This window comes from Rhopalosiphum padi, chromosome 4, assembly GCF_020882245.1.
Source record: "Rhopalosiphum padi isolate XX-2018 chromosome 4, ASM2088224v1, whole genome shotgun sequence".
Lineage (NCBI taxonomy): Eukaryota > Metazoa > Arthropoda > Insecta > Hemiptera > Aphididae > Rhopalosiphum > Rhopalosiphum padi.
In genome coordinates, this window is record NC_083600.1 from 28,565,183 (window position 1) to 28,589,216 (window position 24,034).

A 24,034-nucleotide genomic window follows, 5' to 3' on the forward strand; every position below is an offset into this window, starting at 1 on the left:
TACGCATATGTAATATTTTGGGTGAAAAACGGTGAAAAACGACAGGGGCCGTGGCCGTCCGTCATTTACTTATATAAAATAAAAATTTTGATTATTTTGTGTTTTTTTTGGCGCAAACTGTTACTGCATTCTGTCTTACAATACGTGTATAGTTTCATAGTCGAAAAATAAATCCTTCACCACGAAAACTTGCATACGCGTTTTTTTCAAAAAAGTGGTTTTAGCGTACTTAGGTGCTTGATATTTTGATTTTCGAATTTTTTTTGAAATGGAAAGAATGTCCCTGGGTCCCTTTGGCGTGCTATAACGTTTTCAAAGTCATCGCGAGTACGCTTCCATCGTAAAAATACGCATATGTAATATTTCGGGTGTAAAACGACAGGGGCCGTGGCCGTCCGTCATATACTTATATAAAATAAAAATTTTGATTATTTTGTGTTTTTTTTGGCGCAAACTGTTACTGCATTCCGTCTTACAATACGTGTATAGTTTCATAGTCGAAAAATAAATCCTTCATAACGAAAACTTGCATACGCGTTTTTTTTAAAAAAGAGGTTTTAGCGTACTTAGGTGCTTGATATTTTGATTTTCGAACTTTTTTTGATATGGAAAGAATGTCCGACGGTCCCTGATGCTCGCTACAACGTTTTCAAAGTCATCGCGAGTACGCTTCCATCGTAAAAATACGCATATGTAATATTTTGGGTGAAAAACGACAGGGGCCGTGGCCGTCCGTCATATACTTATATGAAATGAAATTCTTGATTATTTTGTGTTTTTTTTGACGCAAACTGTTACTGCATTCCGTCTTACAATACGTGTATAGTTTCATAATCGAAAATAAATCCTTCACCACGAAAACTTGCATACGCGATTTTTTCAAAAAAGTGGTTTTTGCATACTTGGGTGATTGATATTTTGATTTTCGAAATTATTTTGATATGGAAAGAATGTTCGACGGTCCCTGATGCGCGCTACAACGTTTTCAAAGTCATCGCGAGTACGCTTCCATCGTAAAAATACGCATATGTAATATTTTGGGTGAAAAACGGTGAAAAACGACAGGGGCCGTGGCCGTCCGTCATTTACTTATATAAAATAAAAATTTTGATTATTTTGTGTTTTTTTTGGCGCAAACTGTTACTGCATTCTGTCTTACAATTCGTGTATAGTTTCATAGTCGAAAAATAAATCCTTCACCACGAAAACTTGCATACGCGTTTTTTTCAAAAAAGTGGTTTTAGCGTACTTAGGTGCTTGATATTTTGATTTTCGAATTTTTTTTGAAATGGAAAGAATGTCCCTGGGTCCCTTTGGCGTGCTATAACGTTTTCAAAGTCATCGCGAGTACGCTTCCATCGTAAAAATACGCATATGTAATATTTCGGGTGTAAAACGACAGGGGCCGTGGCCGTCCGTCATATACTTATATAAAATAAAAATTTTGATTATTTTGTGTTTTTTTTGGCGCAAACTGTTACTGCATTCCGTCTTACAATACGTGTATAGTTTCATAGTCGAAAAATAAATCCTTCATAACGAAAACTTGCATACGCGTTTTTTTTAAAAAAGAGGTTTTAGCGTACTTAGGTGCTTGATATTTTGATATTCGAACTTTTTTTGATATGGAAAGAATGTCCGACGGTCCCTGATGCTCGCTACAACGTTTTCAAAGTCATCGCGAGTACGCTTCCATCGTAAAAATACGCATATGTAATATTTTGGGTGAAAAACGACAGGGGCCGTGGCCGTCCGTCATATACTTATATGAAATGAAATTCTTGATTATTTTGTGTTTTTTTTGACGCAAACTGTTACTGCATTCCGTCTTACAATACGTGTATAGTTTCATAATCGAAAAATAAATCCTTCACCACGAAAACTTGCATACGCGTTTTTTTCAAAAAAGTGGTTTTTGCATACTTGGGTGCTTGATATTTTGATTTTCGAAATTATTTTGATATGGAAAGAATGTTCGACGTCCCTGATGCGCGCTACAACGTTTTCAAAGTCATCGCGAGTACGCTTCCATCGTAAAAATACGCATATGTAATATTTTGGGTGAAAAACGGTGAAAAACGACAGGGGCCGTGGCCGTCCGTCATTTACTTATATAAAATAAAAATTTTGATTATTTTGTGTTTTTTTTGGCGCAAACTGTTACTGCATTCTGTCTTACAATACGTGTATAGTTTCATAGTCGAAAAATAAATCCTTCACCACGAAAACTTGCATACGCGTTTTTTTCAAAAAAGTGGTTTTAGCGTACTTAGGTGCTTGATATTTTGATATTCGAACTTTTTTTGATATGGAAAGAATGTCCGACGGTCCCTGATGCTCGCTACAACGTTTTCAAAGTCATCGCGAGTACGCTTCCATCGTAAAAATACGCATATGTAATATTTTGGGTGAAAAACGACAGGGGCCGTGGCCGTCCGTCATATACTTATATGAAATGAAATTCTTGATTATTTTGTGTTTTTTTTGACGCAAACTGTTACTGCATTCCGTCTTACAGTACGTGTATAGTTTCATAATCGAAAAATAAATCCTTCACCACGAAAACTTGCATACTCGTTTTTTTCAAAAAAGTGGTTTTTGCATACTTGGGTGCTTGATATTTTGATTTTCGAAATTATTTTGATATGGAAAGAATGTTCGACGTCCCTGATGCGCGCTACAACGTTTTCAAAGTCATCGCGAGTACGCTTCCATCGTAAAAATACGCATATGTAATATTTTGGGTGAAAAACGGTGAAAAACGACAGGGGCCGTGGCCGTCCGTCATTTACTTATATAAAATAAAAATTTTGATTATTTTGTGTTTTTTTTTGGCGCAAACTGTTACTGCATTCTGTCTTACAATACGTGTATAGTTTCATAATCGAAAAATAAATCCTTCACCACGAAAACTTGCATACGCGTTTTTTTCAAAAAAGTGGTTTTAGCGTACTTAGGTGCTTGATATTTTGATTTTCGAATTTATTTTGAAATGGAAAGAATGTCCGTGGGTCCCTTTGGCGTGCTATAACGCTTTCAAAGTCATCACGAGTACGCTTCCATCGTAAAAATACGCATATGTAATATTTCGGGTGAAAAACGACAGGGGCCGTGGCCGTCCGTCATATACTTATATAAAATAAAAATTTTGATTATTTTGTGTTTTTTTTGGCGCAAACTGTTACTGCATTCCGTCTTACAATACGTGTATAGTTTCATAGTCGAAAAATAAATCCTTCATAACGAAAACTTGCATACGCGTTTTTTTTAAAAAAGAGGTTTTAGCGTACTTAGGTGCTTGATATTTTGATTTTCGAACTTTTTTTGATATGGAAAGAATGTCCGACGGTCCCTGATGCTCGCTACAACGTTTTCAAAGTCATCGCGAGTACGCTTCCATCGTAAAAATACGCATATGTAATATTTTGGGTGAAAAACGACAGGGGCCGTGGCCGTCCGTCATATACTTATATGAAATGAAATTCTTGATTATTTTGTGTTTTTTTTGACGCAAAATGTTACTGCATTCCGTCTTACAATACGTGTATAGTTTCATAATCGAAAATAAATCCTTCACCACGAAAACTTGCATACGCGTTTTTTTCAAAAAAGTGGTTTTTGCATACTTGGGTGATTGATATTTTGATTTTCGAAATTATTTTGATATGGAAAGAATGTTCGACGGTCCCTGATGCGCGCTACAACGTTTTCAAAGTCATCGCGAGTACGCTTCCATCGTAAAAATACGCATATGTAATATTTTGGGTGAAAAACGGTGAAAAACGACAGGGGCCGTGGCCGTCCGTCATATACTTATATGAAATGAAATTCTTGATTATTTTGTGTTTTTTTTGACGCAAACTGTTACTGCATTCCGTCTTACAATACGTGTATAGTTTCATAATCGAAAAATAAATCCTTCTCCACGAAAACTTGCATACGCGTTTTTTTCAAAAAAGTGGTTTTTGCATACTTGGGTGCTTGATATTTTGATTTTCGAAATTATTTTGATATGGAAAGAATGTTCGACGTCCCTGATGCGCGCTACAACGTTTTCAAAGTCATCGCGAGTACGCTTCCATCGTAAAAATACGCATATGTAATATTTTGGGTGAAAAACGGTGAAAAACGACAGGGGCCGTGGCCGTCCGTCATTTACTTATATAAAATAAAAATTTTGATTATTTTGTGTTTTTTTTGGCGCAAACTGTTACTGCATTCTGTCTTACAATACGTGTATAGTTTCATAGTCGAAAAATAAATCCTTCACCACGAAAACTTGCATACGCGTTTTTTTCAAAAAAGTGGTTTTAGCGTACTTAGGTGCTTGATATTTTGATTTTCGAATTTTTTTTGAAATGGAAAGAATGTCCCTGGGTCCCTTTGGCGTGCTATAACGTTTTCAAAGTCATCGCGAGTACGCTTCCATCGTAAAAATACGCATATGTAATATTTCGGGTGTAAAACGACAGGGGCCGTGGCCGTCCGTCATATACTTATATAAAATAAAAATCTTGATTATTCCGTGTTTTTTTTTGGCGCAAACTGTTACTGAATTCCGTCTTACAATACGTGTATAGTTTCATAGTCGAAAAATAAATCCTTCACCACGAAAACTTGCATACGCGTTTTTTTCAAAAAAGTGGTTTTAGCGTACTTAGGTGCTTGATATTTTGATTTTCGAATTTATTTTGATATGGAAAGAATGTCCGACGGTCCCTGATTCTCGCTACAGCGTTTTCAAAGTTATCGCGAGTACGCTTCCATCGTAAAAATACGCATATGTAATATTTTGGGTGAAAAACGACAGGGGCCGTGGCCGTCCGTCATATACTTATATAAAATGAAATTCTTGATTATTTTGTGTTTTTTTTGGTGCAACCTGTTACTGCATTCCGTCTTACAATACGTGTATAGTTTCAAAGTCGAAAAATAAATCCTTCACCACGAAAACTTGCATACGCGTTTTTTTCAAAAAAGTGGTTTTAGCGTACTTAGGTGCTTGATATTTTGATTTTCGTAATTTTTTTGATATGGAAAGAATGTCCGACGGTCCCTGATGCTCGCTACAACGTTTTCAAAGTCATAGCGAGTACGCTTCAATCGTAAAAATACGCATATTTAATATTATAAGTTAACTACGCACGTTATTCGGCCACTCTTGACTGGCGGCAAGATGGTTAGCAGTAAAAGCGGGGTTAATGATGACACTCGACAATAGTACTATATGTTATATTACGGTGTTAGTGGCATGTTACGACGGCGGCAGTAATTTTTCTCAGGTCAACGTTGCGGTGGTTAACGGCAATCCCAATTAAATTGCCGTCCATCGGGACAAGCGCCTGATGGTTGATTTGTAAAATGTGTATTATACGGCATTCCGAGCTCATAACGATGCCGATGCAAATTAATGTGCCCCGTTTAATCCGCGACATGATGTCAGTGTTGTAATTTTATGTCACTATAATATTTTGATATATAATTAATATAATATATATCGTCGTCACTGCCACGGTTGTACATATAGTTGTGCCACATGTACGTCATGTACATTTATAATATACGTGGATCTCGTTCAGTGCCCGAGTACCGTCATGCCACCGCAAATATACGTCGTTACTGCAACACTCAAAAACATGCTGACCATTTGTACCCTGTATGTACTCGTAATCCAATATCACATGATATTTGATTTATTTTTATTTTTTCACTTAATACCATTTGCGATTTCGATCGACTGTATTATCTGCGTCCACGATTACGTTCGACCATTCGTCAGCGGTATACGTTGTATACCATCCCGTTTGTATATATTATTATGACGTGTGTCCGAGTGTGTCACCACTTCATGGCACCTACTCGGTGTTAAACGCTTCAGTATTTTTATCATTGTTGTCCGTGTTAACCATCATAAGCAGTCGGTCGCATTATTGGTCCGTAACGGATTAATTTTCGAATTGTCGTAAATAAATAAAAATTGCCATAACTGATATTGGTGTCGTTCGGCTGGCCGCCATGTAGATTTGGTTGTGGGATTTAAGGCGTCCATAATTGAGTGTGCGACACCAGTTAACTTGTTACATGACGGAGTGCCGGAGAACGTGCGTTGGTGATTTATCTCCAAACCCCGTAGTACCTCCTCTTTTCGTACCACCGATCCCGCATTGCTGCAGTCGTACTATGCGACGTCTTATCCTGAGAACCACAATTTTACGTAAGTCGTCGGTTCGTCAGCTACTGTATCGTCGACAGCGACATATTGCGTCTTTGTAAAATAAAATAAGTACCATAATTTACACTACGGATGATGACTGCCGGCGCTATATCTCAGTCACCACATTAACTCATACTAGCTGATTATACGTATATTGTGTGCGTACGTCTCCGATTGCTGGTGTAGCATAGGTTGTTTTTCCGTTGTCTCTCACAACGCAAACCGAATTTAGATATATATTATACTCGACTATACTTTTGTATACATGCAATGTGTCTTCGGTCTCGTATTCATTAAACCATCATCCAGAGCCGTTGTGATATTTTTTGTATTAGCGATTACCATTTGATTGAGATTGCTGTTTGCCGTCGTTCGTGCTAATTCACGAAACATCGCCAATAAATGTGCAGAAATTATTTGTAATCATATTCCGTTCTTGCTGTTTCTCATATATAGTGTAGTGTCCCGTAAACTAATCATTTCAACGTTATCACGCGACAAAGTTCGTTGTAAATTCATCACGATGTCAACTATTTATCATGTCTAAGTTTACCACCACCGACCTTGTTCCTATAATCAATTTATTAAATCAGATTGATTTAACCCAATAACTAGTATCAAACGTATAGCCACGAATATTATTATCTAGATAATTCATTACACTTTAATTTTTATTTAAGTTTTTACACGAATCATGACCATTATAAAATTAAAATGTTTCATATGAACATGCAATTAGAACTCTTTGTCTAATCTCTAATATATACAAAGTAGTACTAACAGTAGGGTTGTTCGTTATTCGATCGTCGTAATATTAAGTAATTGATTGTAAACAATTCAGAAATAATTGAAAATTGTTATTAATCAATGATATTTATCAAGAGTACAGTATGCGGTTGTTGAAACAGATTAATAAAACTAATCGATTAATTAAAATATTTGAATACCCATACACTACTCGTAAATAGTATGTGTACAATGTATATTTAACTAACGCGTTTTAATTGAAAATTAAGTTAATTGAGATCTACATGGGTAATTTATTTTAACGAGAAACACATAACTTATCAACAAAAATTATGTTTTTATAATTTTTTTTACATCTTCTTATAAGTTTTTTACTTTTTTGAATAAAAACATCATTATTATTATCATTTTTATTTCATACTTCAAACTTCTGGAGCAGAATATTTTCTAAAATAAAAATTGAAAAAAAATAATGGTTTTATTCCTGTCCTTATACTCAATATTTTTTTCCAAAATATATAATCACTTAAAATTCCATTTCCAAACATTGAAAAAAATTAAAATAAATTTACAAAATATATACGAACAACCTTGTATGTATATACCTAAATAGTAGAGAAATACGTAATTATATATATTTAATAAATTAATAACTACTTATCCACTGAATATTAAGTTAAATAATTTTTACTTACTATTATGACTATAAGTTATGTGGTCAATGTACGAGTTATTCCGTCAGGTAAAATAATTAAGTATATTTTTTTAATTTAAATCAGTTGTTGTGTTCGTACGATTCGATATTATCACGATCAGATAAGAAGACGATATTTACAACAGCGAACTCAACAAAACCGTAACATTTACATAAATTAGTTTTAAAAAAGAAAAATCACAATACTATATAGTTATATTACTTATACTATATTGTCATAGGAGAATCCGAATATATTACATTATATTATTATAATGTATAATATTACAGCGCCACAGCGCATTGACATATTGTGGAACTCCGATGAGATTTTGTTGAAATCATACAGCCACTGGTCATATTGATATATATTTATATATGTATATTACTCCTTTGCTGAAAATTGCCACGAGCACGCGTACGCTTAACTATATGTGCGTTTTTACCTTAACGTATGGGCACGGCGAATGCACGTGTAAATTACTGTGGACAGGACTATGTAGTCTGCGGACAGCCACCGCACAGGTCCTGATACTGTGTAACTATCGTCCTGTTGGCTGTCGGCAATACTGTCTGTATCCGGTCGCCGTCGGTCTCGCGCACCTGCGCCGGCTCCACCGTACGCGGAAACAGCAGCTGAGTCGACACTGCTGACATTTTTATTCCAAGCAACTCAACCCCTACCGTCATGGCCATCAATACGTCGTCGCTATCGTAATCATCACTATTGGGTCCGAGTCGTGATCCGCGTGTTTATCAATAGCCGCTGTATGGTCCGTCACGCTTCGATAGCGATAGCCACTGTGTAACGTCGCGGTAATCCAAACGGCTTCAAGTGTACATCGCCACCGTTCTTCTAATGTACTTAAGTATTACCAATAAAATAATAATTATAACGATTATTACGACTGCATATCACACATGTTCGTCGTTACATTCCAAACGTCAATAACGATTGTTGACCGCGTGTCATACTTTATGGTAATTGTTAGTTTATCATATTGATTTCATTTTTGTTTTATATCTGCAAATTTCTCTATCGGTGGTGACAGATCTATGATCTATTGTGTACGCGAATTGTTGAAGTGCATCACGAGTTCATAAAACTATTTCTGTGAAAAGAATATCCGACGGTCCCTTATGGGCGCTACAACGTTTTCAAAGGCATCGTGAGTACGCTTCCATCTTAAAAATACGCATGTTTAATATTTTGGGTGAAAAACGGCGAAAAACGACAGGGTCTGTGTCTGTACGTCCTATACTTATATAAAATCTTGATTATTTCGTGTTTTTTTTTGGCGCCAACTGTTACTGTATAGTAAAAAAATAAATCTTTCACTACGAAAACTTACATACGCGTGTAATAACGCAAAAATAAGAGATATTAAAAATATAATAAGAAGCCTATAGTGAGATTATATAAATTTTAAATGGACAAGTACAAGTGACACAAGGCTTTAATAAATGTCAGATCTGTGGAACCTTTCTCCTACACTTATAAGTGCTGGGGAATTATAGCGACCAATCAGATGTAAATATTAGAATTATTTAAAATTACGTTATTACCTTCCTCCTGATGGTCGGAGGGCTCTCGAGATCGTGATTCGAAATTATAATCAAATACACTATATAGTGATTAAGTGTAGATAAGCAGATTTCAAAAATCAACGCAAATAAAATAATGCTTATGCACCTTACCTTATTCGCTGTTGAACTCGTTAACCAGTAATTGTCTGAACAAAACTAGAATGGGTTAATCACACGGATCCAGTTAAAAATCAACACTGAAGTATTTCGTTGTAGTGAAAATGGTCCAGTTGTCGCTCGCAGTGTGTCTCCGGTGTGGTGGGTGTATTGTTAAAGTGTTTGGTGCTCATGCACTCTTGAGAGATGTTACTAATTCTAATGGTGCGTACGCACGCGGGAGAGAGACGTCACCCCAAAGGGTGACGCGTCTGCACTGGTGAGAGAAGACGATGTGGTCAAGCCTGTCAGCGTCGCAGGCAGCTCCAACAAAGGCCTCCGCGTCCTTCGAGAAATCGGCTCTCTCCCTGACGGCGGAGAGCCCCATTGGACCATCCCTTGTCTCTGGCGGCACACGTAAAAGATCACACGCTTTGCGCCATACTGTCGCAATAACGTGCGAGTTCCCACGTGACCAAACAATGTAAATCGTTTCTTTCATCAGTGATCAATAAGGATTATTGGTTTTTATTGACGGCTATCTGCGTGCGACAACTTTACTGTTATTTATTTAAAAAAATAATAAAATATACAATAAATTATGATGTGTGAGCATATCATTACATCCACCCTACGCTTTTTTTGTGTTGTATTTAGAAAATATATTTTTTTTTTTTTTTAGAACACCACTCATGAGTGAGTGTCAGCGTGATACAATAATTGAGATGTTAGAGAAGAAAAAAAAAGTTAAAGTTCAAAGTTCAGAAGTTTGAATATAATGTGAATGGGTAATGTTTTAATGTTTTTTCTTTTATACAAAATTTAAGGGTCTATGATATTGTGATTCGAACATTTACATATAATATATGAATAGTATGGGTGCAGAACTAAGACTTGAGTTTTCTTCCATTCCTATACCATTATTGCTCTATTCGTATTGATATTAATGTTTTATCTTTAAATTTAAATTTCTTAACTATTGGATTGTAATGATATTACTTTACATTTTTATTATGTTTAACATTGTTGTATATGTTTACATGTTAAGATTTATTTTTTATTTATTGATTAATTTCTAATTTTACATGATTTTTACTTATTGGATAAAGCTATATTTGTCTTAAAATTAATTAATTCTAAATAGCCTTATTTTTATATCTATAAGTATATATATATATATATATCTACTCTCTGAGCAACTATGGTTAATTTAATAAATATAGGAGCCTACCTAATTTTGGGCTTTTTTTTTTGTTTTTCGTTTTGTATTTTATTAATTTATTTAATGTTTATTCGTTTATTTTAGTATTATTTTGGTATTATTCAGATTTAATTTATGAATATGGATATCTTTTATTTATATACTTATATTATTTAGTTAACTTAGGTTATTTTTACATTTTATATATATATATGCAATAATGCATGAGCATTTATGGTTTTAACTTATACTAACTTAAATTGGGTAATTTTTTTACATTTTTTTTTTTTTTGTATATTATGCATTAATGCATAAACATTTGATGATTAATTACTGTTAAAGTAAGTTAGGTAATTTTTAACATTATTTTTTTTTATATATATATAATGCATTAATGCATAAACATTTATTTTTTGAATTTATATTGACTTAAGAATTAGATTATTTTTACATTTTTTTTTTTTTGTATAAAATGCATTAATATATAAACATTTATTTTTTGAACTTATATTGACTTAAGAAATAGATTATTTTTACATTATTTTTTTTATATATAATATATTAATGCATAAACATTTGATGTTCAACTTCAATTAACTTAAATTAGGTATTTTTTAACATTATTTTTTTTCTATAATGCATTAATGCATAAACATTTATTTTTTGAACTTATATTGACTTAAGAATTAAATTATTTTCACATTTTTTTTTTATATAAAATGCATAAATGCATAAACATCTGATGTTTAACTTCTATTAACTTAAATTAGGTATTTTTTATATAATGCATTAATGCATAAACATTTATTTCTTGAAGTTATATTGACTAAAGAATTACATTTTTTTTTTTTTTGTATAAAATGCATTAATGCATAAACATTTGATGTATAATTTCTATTAACTTAAATTATGTAACTTTTAACATTATCTTTTATTTTTTTTTAAAGCATAAACATTTATTATTTGAACTTATATTAACTAAGAATTAGGTAATTTTCAACAATTTTTTTTTTGTATGCAATAATTTTGCGATGATGCATGAACAATTTTGATTATGATTATACTAATTTAATATATATTATCTTTTGCATTTTTTGAATGTTAATAGCATATCATTAGACGCGTTTTTCTTAAACAATTGGTTTTTGAATACTTGGGTGCTTGATATTTTGATTTTCGAAATTTTCATGATATGAAAAGAATGTCCGACGGTCCCTTATGCGCGCTGTAACGTTTTCAAAGTCATCGCGAGTACGCTTCCATCGTAAAAATACGCATATTTAATATTTTGGATGAAAACCGGGAAAAACGACAGGGGCCGTGGCCGTCCGTCATATACTTATATAAAATAAAAATCTTGATTATTTCGTGTTTTTTTTTGGCGCAAACTGTTACTGCAACTCGTCTTACGAAACGTGTAAAGTTTCATAGTGGAGAAATAAATCCTTCACCGCGAAAACTTCCATGCTTCATTTTTTCAAAAAAGTGGTTTTTGCATACTTGGGTGCTTGATATTTTGATTTTCGAAATTTTCATGATATGAAAAGAATGTCCGACGGTCCCTTTTGCGCGCTGTATCGTTTTCAAAGTCATCGCGAGTACGCTTCCATCGTAAAAATACGCATATTTAATATTTTGGGTGAAAACCAGGAAAAAACGACAGGGGCCGTGGCCGTCCGTCATATACTTATATAAAATAAAAATCTTGATTATTTCGTGTTTTTTTTGGCGCCAACTGTTACTGCAACCCGTCTTACGATACGTGTAAAGTTTCATAGTGGAGAAATAAATCCTTCACCGCGAAAACTTCCATGCTTCATTTTTTCAAAAAAGTGGTTTTTGCATACTTGGGTGCTTGATATTTTGATTTTCGAAATTTTCATGATATGAAAAGAATGTCCGACGGTCCCTTATGCGCGCTGTAACGTTTTCAAAGTCATCGCGAGTACGCTTCCATCGTAAAAATACGCATATTTAATATTTTGGATGAAAACCGGGAAAAACGACAGGGGCCGTGGCCGTCCGTCATATACTTATATAAAATAAAAATCTTGATTATTTCGTGTTTTTTTTGGCGCCAACTGTTACTGCAACCCGTCTTACGATACGTGTAAAGTTTCATAGTGGAGAAATAAATCCTTCACCGCGAAAACTTCCATGCTTCATTTTTTTAAAAAAGTGGTTTTTGCATACTTGGGTGCTTGATATTTTGATTTTCGAAATTTTCATGATATGATAAGAATGTCCGACGGTCCCTTTTGCGCGCTGTATCGTTTTCAAAGTCATCGCGAGTACGCTTCCATCGTAAAAATAAGCATATTTAATATTTTGGGTGAAAACCAGGAAAAACGACAGGGGCCGTGGCCGTCCGTCATATACTTATATAAAATAAAAATCTTGATTATTTCGTGTTTTTTTTTTGGCGCAAACTGTTACTGCAACCCGTCTTACTAAACGTGTAAAGTTTCATAGTGGAGAAATAAAACCTTCACCGCGAAAACTTCCATGCTTCATTTTTTTTAAAAAGTGGTTTTTGCATACTTGGGTGCTTGATATTTTGATTTTCGAAATTTTCATGATATGAAAAGAATGTCCGACGGTCCCTTTTGCGCGCTGTATCGTTTTCAAAGTCATCGCGAGTACGCTTCCATCGTAAAAATAAGCATATTTAATATTTTGGGTGAAAACCGGGAAAAACGACAGGGGCCGTGGCCGTCCGTCATATACTTATATAAAATAAAAATCTTGATTATTTCGTGTTTTTTTTTTGGCGCAAACTGTTACTGCAACTCGTCTTACGAAACGTGTAAAGTTTCATAGTGGAGAAATAAATCCTTCACCGCGAAAACTTCCATGCTTCATTTTTTCAAAAAAGTGGTTTTTGCATACTTGGGTGCTTGATATTTTGATTTTCGAAATTTTCATGATATGAAAAGAATGTCCGACGGTCCCTTATGCGCGCTGTAACGTTTTCAAAGTCATCGCGAGTACGCTTCCATCGTAAAAATACGCATATTTAATATTTTGGATGAAAACCGGGAAAAACGACAGGGGCCGTGGCCGTCCGTCATATACTTATATAAAATAAAAATCTTGATTATTTCGTGTTTTTTTTTGGCGCAAACTGTTACTGCAACTCGTCTTACGAAACGTGTAAAGTTTCATAGTGGAGAAATAAATCCTTCACCGCGAAAACTTCCATGCTTCATTTTTTTAAAAAAGTGGTTTTTGCATACTTGGGTGCTTGATATTTTGATTTTCGAAATTTTCATGATATGATAAGAATGTCCGACGGTCCCTTTTGCGCGCTGTATCGTTTTCAAAGTCATCGCGAGTACGCTTCCATCGTAAAAATAAGCATATTTAATATTTTGGGTGAAAACCAGGAAAAACGACAGGGGCCGTGGCCGTCCGTCATATACTTATATAAAATAAAAATCTTGATTATTTCGTGTTTTTTTTTGGCGCAAACTGTTACTGCAACCCGTCTTACTAAACGTGTAAAGTTTCATAGTGGAGAAATAAAACCTTCACCGCGAAAACTTCCATGCTTCATTTTTTTTAAAAAGTGGTTTTTGCATACTTGGGTGCTTGATATTTTGATTTTCGAAATTTTCATGATATGAAAAGAATGTCCGACGGTCCCTTTTGCGCGCTGTATCGTTTTCAAAGTCATCGCGAGTACGCTTCCATCGTAAAAATAAGCATATTTAATATTTTGGGTGAAAACCGGGAAAAACGACAGGGGCCGTGGCCGTCCGTCATATACTTATATAAAATAAAAATCTTGATTATTTCGTGTTTTTTTTTGGCGCAAACTGTTACTGCAACTCGTCTTACGAAACGTGTAAAGTTTCATAGTGGAGAAATAAATCCTTCACCGCGAAAACTTCCATGCTTCATTTTTTCAAAAAAGTGGTTTTTGCATACTTGGGTGCTTGATATTTTGATTTTCGAAATTTTCATGATATGAAAAGAATGTCCGACGGTCCCTTTTGCGCGCTGTATCGTTTTCAAAGTCATCGCGAGTACGCTTCCATCGTAAAAATACGCATATTTAATATTTTGGGTGAAAACCAGGAAAAAACGACAGGGGCCGTGGCCGTCCGTCATATACTTATATAAAATAAAAATCTTGATTATTTCGTGTTTTTTTTGGCGCCAACTGTTACTGCAACCCGTCTTACGATACGTGTAAAGTTTCATAGTGGAGAAATAAATCCTTCACCGCGAAAACTTCCATGCTTCATTTTTTTAAAAAAGTGGTTTTTGCATACTTGGGTGCTTGATATTTTGATTTTCGAAATTTTCATGATATGATAAGAATGTCCGACGGTCCCTTTTGCGCGCTGTATCGTTTTCAAAGTCATCGCGAGTACGCTTCCATCGTAAAAATAAGCATATTTAATATTTTGGGTGAAAACCAGGAAAAACGACAGGGGCCGTGGCCGTCCGTCATATACTTATATAAAATAAAAATCTTGATTATTTCGTGTTTTTTTTTTGGCGCAAACTGTTACTGCAACCCGTCTTACTAAACGTGTAAAGTTTCATAGTGGAGAAATAAAACCTTCACCGCGAAAACTTCCATGCTTCATTTTTTTTAAAAAGTGGTTTTTGCATACTTGGGTGCTTGATATTTTGATTTTCGAAATTTTCATGATATGAAAAGAATGTCCGACGGTCCCTTTTGCGCGCTGTATCGTTTTCAAAGTCATCGCGAGTACGCTTCCATCGTAAAAATAAGCATATTTAATATTTTGGGTGAAAACCGGGAAAAACGACAGGGGCCGTGGCCGTCCGTCATATACTTATATAAAATAAAAATCTTGATTATTTCGTGTTTTTTTTTGGCGCAAACTGTTACTGCAACTCGTCTTACGAAACGTGTAAAGTTTCATAGTGGAGAAATAAATCCTTCACCGCGAAAACTTCCATGCTTCATTTTTTCAAAAAAGTGGTTTTTGCATACTTGGGTGCTTGATATTTTGATTTTCGAAATTTTCATGATATGAAAAGAATGTCCGACGGTCCCTTTTGCGCGCTGTATCGTTTTCAAAGTCATCGCGAGTACGCTTCCATCGTAAAAATACGCATATTTAATATTTTGGGTGAAAACCAGGAAAAAACGACAGGGGCCGTGGCCGTCCGTCATATACTTATATAAAATAAAAATCTTGATTATTTCGTGTTTTTTTTGGCGCCAACTGTTACTGCAACCCGTCTTACGATACGTGTAAAGTTTCATAGTGGAGAAATAAATCCTTCACCGCGAAAACTTCCATGCTTCATTTTTTCAAAAAAGTGGTTTTTGCATACTTGGGTGCTTGATATTTTGATTTTCGAAATTTTCATGATATGAAAAGAATGTCCGACGGTCCCTTATGCGCGCTGTAACGTTTTCAAAGTCATCGCGAGTACGCTTCCATCGTAAAAATACGCATATTTAATATTTTGGATGAAAACCGGGAAAAACGACAGGGGCCGTGGCCGTCCGTCATATACTTATATAAAATAAAAATCTTGATTATTTCGTGTTTTTTTTGGCGCCAACTGTTACTGCAACCCGTCTTACGATACGTGTAAAGTTTCATAGTGGAGAAATAAATCCTTCACCGCGAAAACTTCCATGCTTCATTTTTTTAAAAAAGTGGTTTTTGCATACTTGGGTGCTTGATATTTTGATTTTCGAAATTTTCATGATATGATAAGAATGTCCGACGGTCCCTTTTGCGCGCTGTATCGTTTTCAAAGTCATCGCGAGTACGCTTCCATCGTAAAAATAAGCATATTTAATATTTTGGGTGAAAACCAGGAAAAACGACAGGGGCCGTGGCCGTTCGTCATATACTTATATAAAATAAAAATCTTGATTATTTCGTGTTTTTTTTTGGCGCAAACTGTTACTGCAACCCGTCTTACTAAACGTGTAAAGTTTCATAGTGGAGAAATAAAACCTTCACCGCGAAAACTTCCATGCTTCATTTTTTTTAAAAAGTGGTTTTTGCATACTTGGGTGCTTGATATTTTGATTTTCGAAATTTTCATGATATGAAAAGAATGTCCGACGGTCCCTTTTGCGCGCTGTATCGTTTTCAAAGTCATAGCGAGTATGCTTCAATCGTAAAAATACGCATATTTAATATTTTGGCTGAAAACCGGGAAAAACGACCAGTGACCGCGCCCGGGCGTAAGTTAACTACGCACGTTATTCGGCCACTCAAAGATCGGCGGCACGATGGTTAGCAGTAAAAGCGCGGTTAATGATGCCCCTTGACAATAGTACTATATGTTATATTACGGTGTTAGTGGCGTGTTACGACGGCGGCAGTAATTTTTCTCAGGTCAGCGTTGCGGTGGTTAACGGCAATCCCAATTAAATTGCCGTCCATCGAGACAAGCGCCTGATGGTTGATTTGTAAAATGTGTATTATAGGGCATTCCGAGCTCATAACGATGCCGATGCAAATTAATGTGCCCCGTATAATCCGCGACATGATGTCAGTGTTGTAATTTTATGTCACTACAATATTTTGATATATAATTAATATAATATATATCGTCGTCACTGCCACAGTTATGACGTACATTTATAATATACGTGAATCTCGTTCAGTGCCCGAGTACTGTCATGCCACCGCAAATATACGTCGTTACTGCAACACTCAAAAACATGCTGACCTTTGGTATCCTGTATGTACCCGTAATCCAATATCACATGATATTTGATTTATTTTTATTTTTTCACTTAATACCATTTGCGATTTCGTTCGACTGTATTATCTGCGTCCACGATTACGTTCGACCATTCGTCAGCGGTATACGTTGTATACCATCCCGTTTGTATATATTATTATGACGTGTGTCCGAGTGTGTCACCACTTCATGGCACCTACTCGGTGTTAAACGCTTCAGTATTTTTATCATTGTTGTCCGTGTTAACCATCATAAGCAGTCGGTCGCATTATTGGTCCGTAACGTATTAATTTTTGAATTGTCGTAAATAAATAAAAATTGCCTTAACTGGTATTGGTGTCGTTCGGCTGGCCGCCATCTCCAATCCCCGTAGTACCTTCTCATTTTCGTACCACCGATCCCGCTTTGCTGCAGTCATACTATGCGACGTCTTCTCCTGAGAACCACAATTTTACGTAAGTCGTCGGTTCGTCAGCTACTGTATCGTCGACAGCGACATATTGCGTCTTTGTAAAATAAAATAAGTATTATAATTTACACTACGGATGATGACGGCCGGCGCTATATCTCAGTCACCACATTAACACATACTGGCTGATTATACGTATATTGTGTGCGTACGTCTCCGATTGCTGGTGTAGCATAGGTTGTTTTTCCGCTGTCTCTCACAACGCAAACCGAATTTAGATATATATTATACTCGACTATACTTTTGTATACATGCAATGTGTCTTCGGTCTCGTATTCATTAAACCATCATCCAGAGCCGTTGTGATATTTTTTGTATTAGCGATTACCATTTGATTGAGATTGCTGTTTGCCGTCGTTCGCGCTAATTCACGAAACATCGCCAATAAATGTGCAGAAATTACTTGTAATCATATTCCGTTCCTGCTGTTTCTCATATATAGTGTAGTGTCCCGTAAACTAATCATTTCAACGTTATCACGCGACAAAGTTCGTTGTAAATTCATCACGATGTCAACTATTTATCATGTCTAAGTTTACCACCACCGACCTTGTTCCTATAATCAATTTATTAAATCAGATTGATTTAACCCAATAACTAGTATCAAACGTATAGCCACGAATATTATTATCTAGATAATTCATTACACTTTAATTTTTATTTAAGTTTTACACGAATCATGACCATTATAAAATTATGATATTTCATATGAACATGCAATTAGAATTCCTCGTCTAATCTCTAATAGATACAAAGTAGTACTAACAGTAGGGTTGTTCGTTATTCGATTGTTGTAATATTAAGTAATTGATTGTTAACAATTCAGAAATAATTGAAAATTGTGATAATCAATGATATTTATCAAGAGTACAGTATGCGGTTGTTGAAACAGATTAATAAAACTAATCGATTAATTAAAATATTTGAATACCCTTACACTACTCGTAAATAGTATGTGTACAATGTATATTTAACTAACGCGTTTTAATTGAAAATTAAGTTAATTGAGATCTACATGGGTAATTTATTTTAACGATAAACACATAATTTATCAACAAAAATTATGTTTTTATAATTTTTTTTACATCTTCTTATAAGTTTTTTACTTTTTTGAATAAAAACATCATTATTATTATCATTTTTATTTCATACTTCAAACTTCTGGAGCAGAATATTTTCTAAAATAAAAATTGAAAAAAAATAATGGTTTTATTCCTGTCCTTATACTCAATATTTTTTTCCAAAATATATAATCACTTAAATTTCCATTTCCAAACATTGAAAAAAATTAAAATAAATTTACAAAATATATACGAACAACCTTGTATGTATTTACCTAAATAGTAGAGAAATACGTAATTATATATATTTAATAAATTAAGGAATAAGGACATTTAATTTCACAAATCGCATCCTCTCCGATTAGCCCATCTAAAATCAAAGTTTTTGTTGAATTTATTTATTTTTATTAAGTATAGTATGAACAAATAATGACAATCAATAATCAAAAAAAATATAAAAATTATTACCCGGAGTCGCTGCTAGGTAAGGAACCATTCTGTCGACACACAATCCACATTTTGCTATTGGTTTTTTAATAATTTCTGTGAGGGTTTTTATGGCTATTTGTTCAGTAATTTTACCATATTCGGTTGCGTTGGTAATCACATTTCCATAAATTATATTATGTACCATTATTTTACATGATGTGTGAGGTCGCATCTTACATATTTTTCCAAAATTGGAGGCTGTCAAACACTTTCGTCTTTCTTCAAACCCTTTTGGTTATTAGCTTGATTCCTAGTTTCAATTTCCATGAATTTTCTAGATAACTCAGAAAGTGTAATCGATAAAATATGTTGTACTTTTTTAATTTTAAATTCTTCATCAGACATACAATCATCGAGTGGTTCTGTAAGTCCATAATTTTCATCCGGGCCTTTTGATGTTAAATTTTTATTTTTATACTTTCCTTTTGATAAGAAAAGGGCTCGTCTATTTCTTAAACTTTTTTTTTTGTCAGTTGAATATTTCATAAAACGTCTGGCAACTATTCCTGTTGAATAAGATAAAATATAAATAACTTATAAAAACTTAAAAATATAAGTTACCAAAAGTACATAGGTACTTTATAACTTGTATATAATTTGTATGAACTATGAATTCAATTAATATTTATTTTAATTTTTATAAATACCTGGGCTTTGCTTGATTATATTTTTGTGAATCATACGAATATATTCACCACCGGAATTGAATGATACTATAGCTGCTTGAACTCTTGTGTTGTAGGATTGTTTTTGGCTGAAATTTAACCTTTTACCGGCTATATATTTGTTGATTATACTGTTGAATTGTTCACAATAATTATTATCAATATCGAATAGTAAACTCTTGGTGTTGTCCACTACACGACAAAGAATATGGTCAATTTGATTCATTAGACCACACTTTATTACCTCCGGGACTAAATTTGTTTCACATTGTTTTGGTCCAGGACAAAAATATTGTTCACAGTCTGTATTTTGACCAAAAATATGATAAGGTGCATTCAGTATGTCCTTACGTAATCCTAAAATGTAATTGAAATAATTATACCAATTATAGATACAACCTAACTATATTATATTTATTTTACTTTTAGATTCGGAGTGGATTTTTTTTTATATTTTAATTTTTGGATATAAATTTTAGAATTGTATAAAAGGAATTTATTAAATATTTGTATTTATTTTCACCTTCTATTTTTTCATAAAGTGACTGAACTAAATTTTTACTGTATTTGATAGATTTGGTAATGGCTGTACGAAATCGAATTGTATTTCGAATTATAAATTTACGAATATAACATGGGTATGTTGTATTTCTTGTAAGTGCCATTAATTTTTGACAATAATTTCGTAGAATATGGTTTCTACATTCAATTTTTTCTACTATAGTAGACGTGGACCATACGGAAATAATTCGTGTAGACGTTTAGTAACACTACTATCACCATCGCCTATAAATTTAAACAAATTGAAATTTTTTTGCAAATATATTCGTATTACTTATTTTCTTACCAATCAGTTTATTGTATTTTAATCCATGTAAGCTTACGCTACTTAAAAAACCTTCAGAAATAGCATCAGCCTCAATACCAGTTGCGCCTTTCGACCAGTTCATAAAGCATTTATGTTTATCGGAACTTTTACCCATATTTTTAGCCCTTTCACAAATCACACAATAACGATTTCGTATACCCACAAACAATATTTTTTTTGACCGAAAACCAATAATAGTGGCCTACAACAAATGAAAACAAATATATAAAGATGTTCATATTTTTTTTATCGATTATTTAAAAAAAAAATGGAAACTATTGAATTATAAATACTCATTATACCTACTGACACATAGATAATACGTATAATAATTATTAATTACTTAAAAAATTAATATTATTATTAATATAAATTTAAATTAATTATTTATCTTACCGCTCCTGAAAACGCATCATATTTAGTTTAGTAGCTACGCTTGCTGCATTGTCCGTCAGCAATCGTCCGGACACATGGGTGTACCGTCTTCATCGATATCACCTGCTTCTATCGCAAGTCTTTTTTCTCTATACCGGCTAGTTTCATCGTATCCCATGCAGTAGTTTCAATATTTACACTCAGTCTATCGATATATTTTGTGTAAGTGTTTGGACTCATGCATGGTATATCTATGCTTGCCGAAAATTCTGCCAACTGCGTATACCCGATACCAATTGCGCTACCGTTCCACTTGCGATCGCGGTATTCAATGGTAAATAATTTGATTCATTACTTTCTGATGTAATAGTCATAATTAAATTGCACGTTTTACGTTTAAAAGTCCAAACACTTTCAAATCCCTTGCATTTCTCATTAATTAACACCACGTCCATAAATGAACAATCTAATCCAGGTGTGTGGGTAGTTAAATTTTGTATTTGTTGAAATATATGAAATATATCGACAAAACGACGTCCACCCCGGGAAGAATATTTTTCACTACAATAACTTGAATCACTACAAATGTGAATAACAAAGGTTTAGACTTGGATTAAATATAATAAAATATTATCGCTAACTCTTGGATCTCGAAAGTCGACGACTTTTAATTTTAATTTTATTATATAATTATTAAAATTAATTATAAAGATGTGATGTTATCCTAATACATTATTTGTATAATCTTCTCTTGTTGAAAGAACTATACTAGATTATGTATATGAAACTTAGTTTTATGTTTCATTTTGTGACATTTTGAGGTAAGTAAAATTTTTATAATTTTGCACTAATGTATGTATTAATCGTGTTCTATATAAGTGATAGATTAATTTTTTATAGTCAATAATTATAGTTTAAAAGTCATCAATTTCCGAACCCTAACTATCAATAAAATATTTAACTTACGGATTATTATGAGTATTATCGCAAGAAGTTGTAAGTTCGTAACTTTCCACATTCGATATATCCAAATCATTGGCATTTATATAAGTTCTATTTGATGGTATACTACTTATCAATAGTGATATATCACCCTTTGTACTATAAAACAGTTAATTAATTAATAGATATATTATTTTTAACTAAAATATTAAGTATATAGTAATATAGTATTGTACATAATAAGTACATAAAGTGTTTAGTATATTATTACCAATCGGAAGTAGGGATTGATGTCGAAGTACCTGGAAGACAGTTAAAGTGGGCGAGTCAATATTTTTGTTTCCACAGAAAAAATAATATATGACATAATATTATGTTGTAATTTAAAAAATAGTTATGATTACTTAATTAGTTCAATAGTTGATTTATTATCCATTATTTCTTCATTACTTAAGTTTTTGAATATTTTTAAACGATCTTTCATTATACTTTTCATAGATCTCTTTTTAGAAACAAACGATTTTGGTTTTTTGATAACGGATTTTGCGTCATCTACGAAGACAATATATCTATTCATAAAATACGCGCTTTAGATGTTATTCAAAGAATGATTGTACTATGCATGGAGAACAACAGCGGTAGATCTAACGCGCACACGTACACGTCGTCAGAAAATATAATCGTAGAAATCTTTCGAATCGACATGAGTCAGCCAAAAGAAGTTATTGAAACACCGGATATCGAGAACGTGGAGTTGGACGACACAGATAATATTCAACTGACACTCGTTCAAGACGCCGTAGTAAGCGATGATGTGGACTGCCCAGTGGTGATACATGAGGTGAGCGTCCTGGCAGGTTTGTCTGATCTGCATGCGGCGGTGACAAACATAAGCGTTAACCTGCTACCCCGTAGGAGGCGTTTTGCATCTACGTGGAAGCGGATTAAACGCTCCACTTTACGTTTGTATATATATACTCTCTGAGTACCTATGGTTAATTTTATAAATATAGGAGCCTACCTAATTTTGAGCTTCTTTTTTTTTTTGTTTTTCGTTTTGTATTTTATTAATTTATTTAATGTTTATTCGTTTATTTTAGTATTATTTTGGTATTATTCAGATTTAATTTATGAATATGGATATCTTTTATTTATATACTTATATTATTTACTTAACTTAGGTTATTTTTACATTTTATATATATATATATATATGCAATAATGCATGAGCATTTATGGTTTTAACTTATACTAACTTAAATTGGGTAATTTTTTTACATTTTTTTTTTTTATATAATGCATTAATGCATAAACATTTATTTTTTGAACATATATCGACTTAAAAATTAGATTATTTTTACATTTTTTTTTTTTTTGTATAATATATTAATGCATAAACATTTGATGATTAATTACTATTAAAGTAAGTTAGGTAATTTTTAACATTATTTTTTTTTATATATATATAATGCATTAATGCATAAACATTTATTTTTTGAATTTATATTGACTTAAGAATTAGATTATTTTTACATTATTTTTTTTTTATATATAATATATTAATGCATAAACATTTGATGTTCAACTTCTATTAACTTAAATTAGGTATTTTTTAACATTATTTTTTTTTCTATAATGCATTAATGCATAAACATTTATTTTTTGAACTTATATTGACTTAAGAATTAAATTATTTTCACATTTTTTTTTTATATAAAATGCATAAATGCATAAACATCTGATGTTTAACTTCTATTAACTTAAATTAGGTATTTTTTAACATTCTTTTTTTTATATAAAGCATTAATGCATAAACATTTATTTCTTGAACTTATATTGACTAAAGAATTACATTTTTTTTACATTTTTTTTTTTTTTGTATAAAATGCATTAATGCATAAACATTTGATGTATAATTTCTATTAACTTA

At 33.1% G+C, this 24,034-nt stretch overlaps 1 pseudogene; it reads right to left on the reverse strand.

The window, feature by feature from the left end:
* Nucleotides 1-21,210: 21,210 nt before the first annotated feature.
* LOC132928876 (uncharacterized) lies at nt 21,211-22,588 on the reverse strand (annotated as a pseudogene).
* Nucleotides 22,589-24,034: the final 1,446 nt, after the last annotated feature.